General features: G+C 39.9%; 1 pseudogene; it reads right to left on the bottom strand.

The window, feature by feature from the left end:
- Positions 1 to 729: 729 nt before the first annotated feature.
- LOC139013185 (proliferating cell nuclear antigen pseudogene) lies at positions 730 to 1512 on the bottom strand (annotated as a pseudogene).
- Positions 1513 to 9069: the final 7557 nt, after the last annotated feature.

The raw sequence follows: 9069 nt of genomic DNA, 5'->3' as shown, positions 1-9069 counted from the left end.
ATGTGCCCGCAACCAAGGTACATGCCCTTGACTGGAATCGAACCTGGGACCCTTGAGTCCGCAGACCGACACTGTATCCACTGAGCCAAACTGGTTAGGGCTATTCCTCAAATTTTGAACTGTGCTCTCTCCCCAGGTTAGTGATAGGCAGTAGACATTCTTGTGAAGCTGGGCAGAGGCAGTGAGCCATGGCTCCCAGGCAGGCACCCACGAGGTACACAGCCAATCCTCTAGTGTACTTTGCTGCCAGTGTATTTTGGCTGTTGTATTCTGAGCATGTTTAAGGTAGGCTAGGCTAAGCTATGATGATTGGTAGGTTAGGCCCTACCAAAAGAAAAAAAAAACACATTTAATACCCTAACCATTAGGGTATTAAATGTGTTTTTTTTTCTTTTTGATGTTTGAAATTCAAATAACTTTTATTTAAATTGAAAACACGCTTCTTAAAACTGTATTAATAGTCAAAAAACCCTTTTGCTATAAAAATTCTATAGAGTATTTGTAGATAAGGCAGAAGTAGTTCTAGGTTAATAAGACCAGATTTGACTTCAGACTTTATGTTTTAAATTGTAGAAAATGGACAATAAAAAGGTAGGTTATTTGCAGAAAACGTGATCTCCATATGTACTCAGAGGTACACATTTGGTGACAGGAGAGACTTTTAAGGGCATGTTGACATGAAGCAGTTCTCAAAGAGCTTAGTTTTATTTTCTTGGATATTAAAAATGCCTAAGATCCTTCTTCATCCTGGTCTTGAGAGTCAGATAGCACATTAAATGTACCATGTCAGCAATTTTATACTCTACACAAGGGGTATGTTTGCAGCCATACTGAGTATTACTATGGGAGAGAGTGGAGTAGCTTTGTAAAGAAGTTGCGATACCTCGGTGAAAAATTAGCTAGACTGGCTCATTCATCTCTATGGTAACAGCATCTTCTTCTTTATTGACATTACTTTTTCTGACAACTTAATATTTCCATTTTCAAGTTCCCCACTTGCAGAAAATTTCGCTCTGTCTTTTGCACAGGAAATTACAACAGCATCTCCGATATGACTGAGATCTTGGCATATATGCACAAATTCACCAGAAGGCATCTTTACTACACAGCTATACACTTGTTCTGGAATCCCAGGTTGTTCAACATCCAAACCCATTAACTTCATTTCATAGTCTGAAACTGTTTGTTGATTTGGAACTTCAAATTCTAGTGCCAAGGTGTCCACATTAGCTTCAGCTCTTAGGGTAATGATGTCTTCGTTGCCAGCGCATTTTAGTATTTTTGACATGTTGGTGTGGTTCATGCCCATCGGCAGGTTGTGGTTGCAGTGGTATATATCCGAGCCCTTGGAGCACAGGGTGAGGTGCACCAAAGAGATATGGGATGAGAGCATGCTCTGCAGGTTCATGTTGCTCCAGCTGATATCCCAGCAGGCCTCACTGATGAGGTCCTTAAGCGATTCCAACATATTTTTTTCAGGATGAAGCCCTGGACCAGGTGTACTTTGGACATGGTGGGAGTCACAAAGATGCAGCTAGAAGCAAAGGGAAGGAGGAGGTGTAGCCAGCTCAGACTTCACAGAAGGAGAGTGAGCAGGCTGAGCAGCGATGAGAGACTGAGATCAAGGAAGATCTATTAAATGCATTTTTAACTTATGATATTTTCAACTGACATGGGTTTATTGGGTCTTAACCCCAAAGCAAATCTAGGAGCCATCTGTCCATCTGAGCTACTTCATTAGATGAGTTCCACAGGCACTGTGAATGCACACTCTTTCTTTTGTGATCTCCCAAACCAGTTGCAAACTTTGCATATGTAAACAAGGTCAAGGCCACATTTTATTGGGGGGAAAAACAAGTGTATTACAGTCAGATAGACCTGGCATCAAGTATGGATATCACTGTTTTCTAGCTCTGTGATATTCCGGGAATTATTCAATCCCTGTGGGCCTTAGTTTCCTCATCTGCGAAATGGGGGCATTCATATGTACCTCATGGAACCTTGAAGAGAATTAAATGAGTAATATAAATAAAAAGTCTGACTTATTGCATAAATTATTTTCTTTCTCCCATTTACTTCTTCTCAGTGATCTGTACTGATAAAGTGCTCAAAGTGAAGTAGTATATGTAGTAATAATCAAAAACAAGATTTGCTACCAAATATTTTAATATTTTAAATAATCTAACAAAAGATTTGTTGCAAAAAGATTATTTTTAAACCAGAAATGTATATGACTTGGGGGAGGGGACAGAGGTTTGCCTACTTTAAGCTGTATTAAAATTATTTGCCAAAGGGCTGGCCAGGTGACAGGGAGGAGTATGCTGCAGAAGCAAAAAACACAGTTGATGGTAGTCAGTAGCCAGTGTGGGATATCAAATATGCCCTGAATAAAATAGAAAGTGGATTTCTAAAGGTGGATAATTGAGAATTTCTTATATTTCGGTGTTTTTTTTGGCTTATGAACTGGTGGCACACATGAGGGATGGGGTATTCCAGGACTTAATGGAGGGCAAATTCTAAAATGCCCCGAAACTTACCTTGCTAGAGAGAAGGATGCCAGTGTCTGCCAGGTTTCTGCCTGTTAATTTCTACGGTTGCTGCTACTGGGGAAATTGTCCTCATTTGCATTGTCTTTCAGTGACCTACCTGGAGGCAAACACCTGCAGACACTTTATGTTCACAGGAAGTATCACTTGGGACAGAGAGTCACATCCATTCAGTGCAACCAACTATGTTAAAATAACATTATGGGCAAATATTTCAAAGCTTAACATTTCAAACGATCGCTTCACATACTATTTAACCCTCTCTTATTGCTCATAAGTAATATATATCACGTCCAACATAACTTCTTGGCCTCTCCTTTGCCCTGTGTTTTTAACTCTTCCAAAGGAATTCTTAGAGCTAATTGTAGGGATTCAACACTGCATTCATATATTTTAAGAGAGAGGAAAATATCCCTGGTGAAAGAATGATTTGATTTCAGTTGAAAATAAAGAATGAATTTTTAAAAAATAATAAAAAGGAAATGCATTTGGTAATGTGACTAGGTATGTTACTTATAAATTATGCATGTATGCATGATTGCATATTAAAGAGAATCTGTTAGTCATAAAAATTACCATTTGCATATTGTTCCATATATAAATGTGGTTTACTCTAAATGTAAGCATATATGAATATATATAAAAATATATTTTTTTCACATAATTGTAATTTATACATTTTATATTTTAAGAAAAAATCATCTGGAAAGAAAAATTCTGAATGGGTATTAGCAATTTTTAAAAGTATAAGTTCCTTTTAAAAAACTATTTCCTTGGGCTGCTTGGAGCATTCTTCAAAAGAATGGTTTCCTTTCTTGAATTAATGTTCAAAATCTCTTTTTATTTTATTTATTTCTATTTGTATGTATGTGTGTGTGTTCTTAATAGTCATAGCAAAATAGATTCAGCTGGTTTGGGGTTACAAGAGACTTTTTAAAAAGCACTCCCTCTGTGTTGTCAAGATACTGTTTGCACTGCAGCTCTAAACTATATGTTTGACTAGTTACAGAGCCCACTGAAGGAGGAAAATCAAGCCATGTTTAAAGAAAATAAGCAAAGAATTTTCAAAGTGTTCATGACTTAAATTAACATGTTTACCACAAATGTAGTAGAAATGTAATTTTTTTTTCCAATGGCTAAAACAATGAAAAAGTCTGTCTTAAACACTTTCTCCCTTGGGCAGCTATACGTAAAGATTCTTGTGTTTAGGTTTTGGCTTTTCACTGGAGCTTTCTCCACCATGGAAATAATAAGAACTTGGGTAATTTATATCATGTGACATTGACAATTATTATTTATATTGATATTGGGTTTATCTGTATATTGATGAGGAACCAAGACACAGAAAGGAGATATTTTGCTACCTATATGTGCACAGACAGTATGTGGTCATAAAGATATTCTATTTAATGATCCTGGGACTCACATACCAACAATAACCAATAGATGATCTCCCATCTCCAGGAAGTCTACAAAGCCCCTGGCCGAGACATCTTATTCATGATGTTAACCTAGTTATTGCCAACGATAGTTCACCTGTTTATGTGTTAGTCTTTTCTCTTCAATTAAACTGCAACTTCATGAGGATGTATGCGTTCCTAATACCTCCCTAGCCCACTCTGTCTAACATTATACTTTGGATAAGGATCAAGGTTTATTAGGTATTTGGTTAAAAAAAAATTCCTATATGTATTATAGTGAAAATGGAATGATTTACTTTGTAGAGGTAAAATAATTAATGAAATGAAAGGAAAGTAGATGTGGAAATAACTGAGACTTTGTAGAAATAACTATTGATCTCTATTGATGAAATTCATACATCTTAGGACTAACTTAAGTATCACTTTTGTGGCTTTTAATAAGTCACATTCTATTTTCTTGTAGGAGGTCTCCTGAGCCCATGTAATAGAATCAGCCTTCTCTTCATGAGCAGAACCCAAGATTCACTAACCTCACAGGCTCTGGCTAACACAGGCATTTCTACTCCTCGGATCAGGTAAAATAAACCCCCGCTTTCAGAAAAGAATCGTTTGCTTTTGTTCTGATCTGAATTATTCGTACTGGTGGACTGTAATAATTACATGTTGGATATCCTTGCTCTTATTTCCATTTCACTTGCATAGAAAAGTCCAGCAAGAGAAAGGTTGGAGGAAGACATTAGGAATGTACGGAACTGTCAGGAAAAGATCTGCCCAGGCCCCCATTAGAATTTGAGACCAGCTCAACTGATTAGTGGGTTGACATAGTCCCTCCTTCTGATGGAATTAATGCTAATTCTGGACATCTCAACCCAGACTTTTCAACCCCTGGTGGAGTGTATTCAAAGTAAGGGGAGCAGAGAAGGAGGCAAAAGCCTGTGCCCCGCCCACCCCTCCCTCATCCCCTTGGTGCAGAGCGGAATGAGAAGTTGCCGGGATCAATGTCTCCCCCAGCAGCCTCTCTTCCTAGTTTTTCCACGGAGAAACCTCACGCAAACCTGAAAATATTAATAGACTAATTAGCAGTGCCCTCATTTGCAAGTCTTATTCGTTTTTCCTTCTCAGCCTCCCCGCCCACCTCCTCTACCCTTTCGTAGATTTCAGCAAGGGGAGAGAGGATCCAGGAGGGGGGACAGTGAACTTGGCCACAAAATAAGTCAAGGGAGAAATGAAGTACTAATTAAGAAAGCCGGGGTGTTATGCAAATGGCCCACGCACGGAAGGCAGCCTAATGAATGTGCCCTGAGTGGATGGGCGTCTTCGCAGCGCCGACAGCTGGCTCCCAGGAAGGTCAGGCGCAGGCGGGTGCGCGGGAGCATAATCCTTCAGATTGGCAGCTCTGCCCCCTGGTCACCGTTTGATTATCTCCCAAATTGCTGTATTTCACAGAGATAATGATTTTTTATGGTCACAGATTTGAAGACAACTGCTGTATCCTCAGGGTTGTCGTTCTGCAAGGAGACGCTGCCTCTTCCTTCAGAAGAGAGAGGGGGGTGGTGGTGGGGGGGAGTTGCTTCTCCTTTTCTCTCCCTGGCGACTTACTTCCTGGGATGTTTTATTATCATAATGAAAGCGATATATATTGTGAAGGGAAACACCCCAGTTCTGGTGAATCCCAATCCTTATTCCCGTTCCTTAGCTGGTGCTTGGGCCTGGAAGTCTTCTGAGGGGTTCCAGCAGTTTCTCACAGCCATGAGGAAGCTGTGATCCTCGCTGCAGAACCCTAAAACAGTCTTTATTTTAAGAGAGAAGGGCAAGGTTCATGTGGTGGCTCTAAAAAGTGGTGGTAAGTGAGAGAGAGAGAGAGAGAGAGATTATGTGTCATTACTTAGGGCCAATCGTCTTGAGAGCTGACACCTCTGGCTGGGAACCTCCTCAGCCTCCTCTGACCTCCCTGGGAGCTGTCCCAGCGTGGGAAATGAGGCTGTGACTCATGGTCTCTCTTGAGTTCTTTTCAAAAGCCTTCAAGGTGGGAACTTTTGGCTGGAGCTCCAAGTAGAATTTTCATGTAAAGAACAATGGGGGGTGGGCGGGGGGAGCAAAGTTTAACTCCGTGAATATTCCCCTTGAAGATTAGTTTATTCAGCATTAGTTATGGGATTACTGATAGATCCTCCCTTCCCCCAGCTAGTGGGCAGAGTATGACGTAACCTGCAGGCTGGAAATACCTGAGTGACTAACCTTGTACCTTATATGGACTATACATTGACCCACCAATCAACACCTGCCAAATACCCTAAGCCAGGGGTTCTCAACCTGTGGGTCGAGATCCCTTTGGGGTCGAACGACCCTTTCACAGGGGTCGCCTAAGACCATCGGAAAGCACATATATAATTACATATTGTTTTTGTGATTAATCACTATGCCTTATGTTCCATTTGTAGCAATGAAAATACATCCTGCATTTCAGATATTTACATTACGATTCATAACAGTAGCAAAATTACAGTTATGAAGTAGCAACAAAAATAATTTTATGGTTGGGGGTCACCACAACATGAGGAACTGTATTAAAGGGTTGAGACATTAGGAAGATTGAGAACCACTGCCCTAAGCCCTTGTTCCTATATGGACCATACATTAAGCCACCAATCAGCGCGCGCCGAGTACACTAAGCCCCCATTCCTTCCCACTCCTCCCCTCAAAAGGTGTGCTCACCTCTGCACGGGTTACTGTTCTCCCCTTTCCAGACAGCCCGGCAGGTCTCTTTCCCCTAATAAAGCCTGTAATCCTGGTTTTCGGCTCCCGACTGGTCTCTCAATTACTTGTGAGCACAGGGGTTGTAGGAACATTCTTATTTTCCTTTGAGAAGGGGACCACTGAAGCTCTGGTATGACCTTGACTTTCTGTTGACACCATGGACATTTTTGTAATAATTTGAACCCAGTTTTTGCAAGGATGTTCTTCTGACCTGATAAGGGAGCATCAAGGTTTTGCAACCGGAAGAATTGCAACCTGAAAGCCATTTGTGTTTCCGTTCAGCCTTAATTATTCCAATATTGCTGGAATTTTAATATTTATGAAGGGAAGGATTTCCTGGGATTCATGTTTTAAATCACTTCTCTCATCTTAATGGAAGAAAAGGTAAACAGTGTAAATGAAGCCCACTTGGCTGGAGGTCTGGCTGGTCTTCTCTAGAAAACACAATTCACAGGTGGCTTGACTATATTCCATTTCCTATCAGATAGTAACTTCTTCATATCTTTTGTTGCTTCTACTACATTTAGATAATATGCATTTAGTATACAAGTTATGTATATGTGGGTTCTGGGTATTTATTTAGAGAGCTGTCTTTCTGAATAAAAAATAGAAGTTTCCATCATTTATCTTCCCATGTCTACAGCTCAAAAAAGATGTAAAATTGAGTGCTTCTGCAGGCCAGTTACCCAGATATCAGTAGGTCCTAACCATCTATATATTTTTTAAACCTGAAAGTTCTGTCTCTACCCCCAGGTGAGTTTATATTGAGAGATAAGTAGCCAGCCTCACTGCAGAGCTCAGTGGCTTCCCTGGCATTTTGGCTCATGTTCACATTATGAGAAGCAAAGTCTAATTTTTTTGGACGTTAGATCATTCTTCAAAGAGTTTCAGTGATTCTTACCAGGGTTTTTATTATTGATTTTTTTAGAGAGAGAAGAAGGGAGAGGAAGAGAGAGAAACATCCATGAGAGAGAAGCATGGATCCACTGCCTCCTGCATGCCCCTCACTGGGGATCTAGCCTGTAACCCGGATATGTGCCCTGACTGGGAAGAGAACTGGTGACCTTAGGGTGCATGGTGCATGGGATGTTACTCAACCAACTGAGCTACACTGGCCGAGGCAATTCTTACCAAGTCTTTCTCGAGAAGTAAAGAAAATAATCTAACAAGGTAATGTGGCAGGGTTAAAGGGTTGGAATTGAGATATTAGATGGGGTGGCCAGGTACCTTGATTAGTTGACATTGCGCTGTGACATGGAAATCCATGTGCATGTCAAAGGAAGAGTGTCTGGGCAGAGGAAATGACAACTTCAAAGGTTTTTAAGTCAGGTTATACATGTTAGGGAAATAATAAGGAGAACAGTGCATTTGAAATGAAGTGCACAAGAGGAAAAGAGAGGGAGATGAGAACTGAGCATGGACTTGGAGTCTGGTCCTATAACTTATATAGATGATGGGAAGATGCATGGCTTCTGGTTTAAATGGAATAAACAGCATTAACCAATCTTCTGCAGATGAACATTATTCACGATTTATAAAACACTGAACATCCTTGCATATAAACTTTGGCATACTATTTTACTTGTTCATTCATTCATTAAATAAATAATATTATTGAGTGCCTACTTAGTGCCAGATGCTATGCTAGATACCTCAGATCTGATTGTGGAGAGATCAGACATAATTTTGCAGTGTATGGCTGTTCCTTAATATATTTAACCATGCCATATTTCGGAATTCTTTCCAATATTTTGCCATTGCAAGGAATGCTGTAATGAATAACTTTTCATGTTGACCATTCTAGACATATCAAGTGTATCTCAGAGTTGAATTATGGGTCACATGACATGTTCATTGATAATACTTTTAGACATTGCCAAGCTTCCCTCCATAGAAGTTGTACTATGTTATGCCCTCACCAGCAGTGTAGGAAAGAAAGAGAGAAAGAAAGAAAGAAAGAAAGAAAGAAAGAAAGAAAGAAAGAAAGAAAGAAAGAAAGAAAGAAAGGAAGAAAGAGAGAGAGAGAGAGAGAGAGAGAGAGAGAGAGAGAGAGAAAGAAAGAGAAAGAGAAAGAGAAAGAGAAAGAGAAAGAGAAAGAGAAAGAGAAAGAGAAAGAGAGAAAGATTAGATAACTGAACCAAATGCATTTTTGGTTGGTTAGAACCTTTAATTAGCCTGATATTCCTATGGTCTGGTGATAAAAGGGGTTGTTTTGAATAATTCCATGGCACTTTCATAAGTTCAAATGTCCCTAGGACAAGGACAATTTAAATTGTGTATGAACAACAAAGAATGGAAGGGCTGTGGCTAAACTGGAGCACATATGCCTTACCTACAGGCAATCA

Source organism: Myotis yumanensis, unplaced genomic scaffold (genome assembly GCF_028538775.1).
Source record: "Myotis yumanensis isolate MYYU_CA2020_CCGP unplaced genomic scaffold, mMyoYum1.0.hap1 SCAF_6, whole genome shotgun sequence".
In the NCBI taxonomy this organism is placed as follows: Eukaryota; Metazoa; Chordata; class Mammalia; order Chiroptera; family Vespertilionidae; genus Myotis; species Myotis yumanensis.
The sequence above is the reverse complement of the archived record's forward strand: the minus strand, read 5'-3'. Positions and strand labels throughout refer to the sequence as shown.